This window comes from Sinohyriopsis cumingii, chromosome 16 (assembly GCF_028554795.1).
Source record: "Sinohyriopsis cumingii isolate HCF-2022 chromosome 16, ASM2855479v2, whole genome shotgun sequence".
Classification (NCBI taxonomy): Eukaryota; Metazoa; Mollusca; class Bivalvia; order Unionida; family Unionidae; genus Sinohyriopsis; species Sinohyriopsis cumingii.
This window is the reverse complement of record NC_142976.1, coordinates 2,326,830-2,333,021: the sequence shown is the minus strand read 5'-3', so window position 1 is coordinate 2,333,021 and position 6,192 is coordinate 2,326,830.

Sequence of the window (6,192 nt, the reverse complement as noted above, 5' to 3'; positions counted from 1 at the left end):
AAAGTGACCGGACAACGCAGAAAAGTGTTATTGGTGGACGACGAACGTAGCATCAAGCGTAACCTCGTCCAAATTAACAACCCTAAAGACCAAGATGTGTTTGGTCCGTTCCATCGTGGTGGGACGAACGTATGCCGACAAGAATGAAACGGTAGAATGGAAAAAGAGCTTGGCTAACTATTCAAAAATCGAATTGTGCCAAGCAACGAAGAGAAGCAGAACTCCTGTTACGGCAAGCGGGGCTATCCAAAGACACATCCTGTGGCATTCCTGAAATGCAAAAGTTGTAAGACGTCTTTTCTTCACGTTACACTTTGAACGTGTACCCTCAAGAAGTATGCGGACCTTTGTTGTTTCGAGGTAAAGATTTCAAAGACGGAAAATATATTCACGTCTATCATCACGATGAACATTTCGATGCTATTACCAGTATCACCGGATTCCTGGGATACAGTTATTATTGTGAGAAATTTGCGCACTTTTATCAGCCCTGCCTGATGTCATCAACATCTGAAGACGCAATGTTCACAGCAGAAAAGTGCTTTTCAACTGTTGAGATTGTGCCCTACCTGTGGACAATGAATACGTACCAATAATGCTACGGCACAAGTATGTTCAGGACAGAAACGATGTCACATTTGTCACCAAATCGTGGACTTGGAACACTAATGCTACATTAAAAAATACCAATTAAAATATCAAGAGGAAGATGATGACCAGAAAAAGGCAATTTCATCGTTATCGATTTCGAATGCATGCAAGAGACTGGATTCACATTCCAAATTTCTGCGTGACTCATCGTGCATGCAAGAAGTGCATCCAAGAACCTATATTTAGTCATTGCCCTCACTTCAGCAAGATTCCCGGAGGACGTGAAAAAATCTTTCGGGGACCGAACACGCTAGCCGAATTCGCCCAATGGATTTTAGACCCATCGACTAGACAAGGAGGCAAGGGGACATCGACCGTTACAGAGATTGTCATTGCCATGCCACGGTCATGGCTCACAATTTTTCGGGATACGATGGATAGTTTCTTTTGAGATACAATATAGAACAAAGTACCGAACTTCCTAAAGTGACCTTGAACGGAGCCAAAATCATTTCCATGCAAGTGGGACTAGTGAAGTTAAAGAATCAATGAGTTACATGGTCGTGCCTTTGAGCTGAATGCCTAAAACGAAATGGCCAAAGGTTATTTGCCGCACTTTTTCAATACAGAAGCCATTCTACTTCATTAGCCCGAGACTCACGACTACGAACCCGACAACATGCGTACCGAATAACGAGAAGCTTTCTACGCTTGGTACCAGGCTCACGCCTCGGACACATTCGACTTTCAGGAAGAAATGTTAAAGTATTGTCGTTCCGACGTGGACATTTTACGGTCCTTTGAAAGAAGCCTGCAACATTACCAAAGTGTGTTCCTTAGTGTACCGCCAACGAATCATGCCCGAAAACTCCCAGGCTGTCATCAGCCCTCAAACGACAAACTTTGTCTAACGTCAATACACGGTCAAAGCCCTACGCTGGCTACATTACTTGTGCGACAAGGAACACAAATGGATTAAACATGCCCGCAATGGTGGCGGCGAGAAGACCACCGGAACGTATTCGGTGGATGCCTGGGACTTAAAAAACCCCAAGATCGTGTACGAGTTTATCGGATGCTTTTTTCACGGATTTACCCTTTGGTACTCTCACCGTATCACTAAAAATCAGTTTCTACAACAGAACATGGAAGACTTGTACGAGGTCACTTGTCAACGGCGCTTGAAGTTGGAACAGCAAGGATACCAAGTGGTGGAAATGTGGGAACAAGAGTGCGATCACCGTTAAAAGATCGATCCCGAGTTTAAACGTAACGTGGAAAGTTACTAGTTGGTGGACCGTTTGAACCCACGGGACAGTTTGAACGGAAGACAGACGAATGCCACCTGTTTGATTTACCATGCCAACGAAGAGAAAGGAGAAGAAATCAAAGACTTAGACGGGTGTTCGTTGTATCCTTACATGTGTAAATATTGTCGGTTTCTACCTGGACAACATTCGACGATACAAAGGATTGATCAAGTGCAAAGTCTTGCCTCTCACCGACTTGTACTATCCAATTTAACTTCACCATTGCCAAGGAAAATTCATTTTTCTCTTGTGCCGTACTTTTGCCTAAACGTTAAAGCAAAAGTAACATTGTCAGCCTGCCCAAAAAGAACGCGTCTTGATAGGAACGTGGGTCAGCTTGGAATTGTTCAAAGCTCTGGACCTGGGATACCAACTGTTAAAAGTGTACTAAATTTGTCACTTTCCCAAGACAGAAAAATACATCAAGGTCAACGAGACTCAGAAAGGCATTGTCGCAGACTACGTAGATGCCTTTTATTTATCCCACGCAAAAATTTAAAGAAATTCAAAGCGAAATACTGGGAGCACGAAGACATTACTTTAGACCACGTGGAGAAAAACGAAGGAAGGCGAGCGTTTGCCAAAGTTATGTTAAATTGCTTGTGGGATAAAATGGCACAACGACCGTGTTTACACAAGACGGAGTATTTGACAGAATCTTCCCGCTACATCCAGATGATTCACAACAAAACCAAATACACGAAACACGTGGACGTCATTCGTGAGGACTTGATCATAGTCAAATACGAAAAGGAACTGGACTTTGTACAAGCCGAAGAATTTGGAAATGTCATCATTGCGGCTTATGTGACAGCCCATGCTCGCTTAAAATTGTAGGAAACTTTCGAACTGTTAGGAGATCGCGTCCTGTACTTTGACACGGACAGTTGCATCTACATCAATCACCTGGGTTAACGTCACCCTGAAATCGAAGGACACCGTTTGGAGCCTGGACTGACGAGCACCCCGACGACAAGATTCTAAGTTTTGCTGGTGGTGGTCCTAAAAATTACGGTTAAGAAAACCGGGACAAACAAAGAGTATAAAGCGAAAGTATTGACTCTCATTTATCGCACCAGTCGAGTGATGAACTTCGGCGTACTGAAAGAAGACTTGGAGTCTGGACAGGATGAAATCTTTAAAGCGACCACCTACGAACCGCACAAGATTGTACGTTTTCGCAACACCAAATCGTCAGTCGGCCTTTCGAAAAAGTGTATCAGATTGTGTACCAGAAGCGAGTGAGGCTTCCCAATCACATCACTTTGCCGTACGGAAACGTCGATAGTGGTCAGCATATAAAACGGGACAACATCGAAGACCGATAATTCATTGTAACTACCAAGACCAAGCGAGAAAGATTAATCATTTTAAACAGACATCATTCAAGTTCTCAAGTGGAATGCGATGATGTGCCTTGCGATGAGAGCGATGCCGTACGCTGTGACTTCAGAGCTGCAGTAAATGAACATGGTAACTTTGCTATGACTACTACTACTACTACTACTACTACCATGGAAAGTGATGCTGTGACTTTCAAACATGACGGATGCGAAGGCGATGCCACTTGTTATAGAACACCTTATCACTTTACTGGTTTTTATTGTCAATGTTATCCTGAACGTGACACCATGCAGCTACCACCCTACGGATGTCATCCAAAAATGAGTTAAAGTCTGCGGATTTCACGCTACCCTTATCGAAATGAACCTGTGAAAGACAAATATTCGCTCACTGTGCATTTGTCTGAATTCTGCGACTTTGAAAGACGATTCCAAACCTTCCAAGGAAAATGGCTTAATATCTGGGAGGACCTACCCCGAAGAATTAGCTAGAGCCGGATTTTTCTACTTGGGCGAAGGGGATAAAGTCACCTGCTTCATTTGCGGAGTATCCCTTCACTAGTGGCAGCAGAAAGATTCGGCTTACCTATAACATGCTCGATGGTCTCCGGATTGTCACAACCTACCTTTAATGGGACCAAGTCATTGAAGTGGCATACTATGTCGTTTAAAAAACCAGCTTGGCTAGGAGTCAAACGTTGGACAACACTTAGACAAGTATTTAAACCCCATTTAAAAAATAATATTCAAAGATTACCAAAAGAACTGCAGGAGAAGAACTACAAGGATGTTTGGCAGAAACTTGCCAGAGCAAAATCTAAATTGGTGACTGTAGAACGTTTGTGTCGAGAAATTCACAAGAGGAAAGTGAAAAAAGATGAATTTTCCGTTCATCCGATAATTCTGCTTTAGACTGTTTACATAATAAGATTTTATTGACATTCTTGACCGTTACCCAGAATAGCAGTGATCAGAAATTACTCACTACGTCCATTACTTTTGCTCTAGAAGAAGAATTTAAATAAAATAATACTGACTGACATGATCACGGATACTTTAAAAGAGAACATTCATGGTTTGCCTGTAGAGTTCAGAGAACGCATTTACCAAGAGCTGGTCAAAATACAAGTCCAACGCAAAAAATAATTGCATTCGTCACCAATATTTAAACCACTGGTACCTGAATGCTTTAAGAGGACTGATTCATTTAAAAACGTTCCATTGGTCAGACATTGTTCTGCTGGATGAGGACAGAAGACTTTGGTGTCTACTCATCCTACTTGTTACATGTTGGCCACACTACAGCGAGTACCAGAGGAATTTGTTGAACGTTTGATGTAACGTGTGGTGTTACAAAGAGTGGCAATCGGCCTACAGCCTCTTGCGAGATTGTCAAGGCGATTCTATCGTGTTTGTGGAAGGTCTTCCTAGCGAAGACGACAGGATCGTGTCTGACCCGAGTCAAACCTATTCGGATTTTCGACGACGTGTTAGGAGAAGAGGAAGAAGAAATTAAACTGTGATTTATACGCAGTGGGCAGCATTGCAATGCCAGTGTCATTTACATTACCCAAAATTTGTTTGAACAAAGTAAAGCACATCGCAAAATTAGTCTCAATGCTCATTACGTGGTCTGTTTAAAAGCCCTAGAGATAAATCGCAAGTGCAAGTCTTAGCCAAACAGTTAGGAACGCCTTGGTTGACTCATACGTACGACGACGCCACTCAGACCCCCAATACCTTTTTACTCCCGAATTTTAGGCCCTTGATGAAAAGTCCATCACCATCACCTACACCACCACCACTAACCCCAGCGGTCAAGAAAGACGAGCCCCATAAATGATGGAGGAAGAAGAGGTACGAAGTTTTTTCGAACATCGTCAGCAGCTTCCATTCCTAGTAAGATTGTAGCGGTCATGTTGACCCATTCCCCCACTCCCCAAAGAGAAGAACTGAAAGCTTAGGTTAAAAAGATGATGTCCACTCCTCCTCCGACAGTAGTGAAAAAGAGAGAAGGAAAACCTGAAGTGGAAAAAGAAAAGAAGACAAAAGCCATTCCATTAACATCCCCACCGTCACCACTACCTTCGACGTCTACTCCCGTGGCACATTGGACACGTAAAGCAGTTTACAAACCACCATCTCGCCCCGTTGAAAGCAGCATCAACGCAGAGCGGGTGACTGATTAAAAATGAAGCAGGTATTAGACAGCATTTACTACTATCTATACCATCCTGCAGGTTACGGGGGAGTTCCGAAATTGTACCGTGCTGCCAAAACCCGTTTGAAAAGTCTCCGTTTACCTCAGGTTCAAAGATGCTTACAAGAACAAGCCACGTACACTTTACACAAACCCATTCGACGAAAATGTTCCAGAAGTCGCACCCGAGTGAAGAACATCAATCATCAATGGCAAGCCGATTTAGCCGATGTCTCTATTTTGGCCACCTACAATCGTGACTACAAATATTTGTTTTGTGTCATCCACGTCTTTTCTAATTTTTCCTGGGTCGGGCCATTGACTTCCAAATCGATCAGTGAGTTAATGCTAGCCCTGCAACTGGTGTTGAAACAAAGCGGTCGTCACCCTCTTCGATGGCAAACCGACAAAGGCATCGATTTTCTAAACAAAGCTTTCGAAAAAGAATTAAGAAATGCGACATTCATTTTTTCACCACTGAGAATCCCGAAACCAAAGCCAGCATCGTGGAACGTTTTCAACGTACCTTGAAAGAAAGCATGTGGAAATATTTTACGCATCAACACACTCTCAAGTACATAGACATCGTACAGCACCTGGTCCAAGCGTACCACCAATTTTACCATCGGAGCATAAGACGTGGCCCCAAGAAGTGACTCTCGATAACGAAGTGAGCGTTTCTGATCGCCTGTTTGGTACGTCCCCGACGGTGGCTGTCACCTTGAAAGGTGGAATGTTGGAAGTAGGA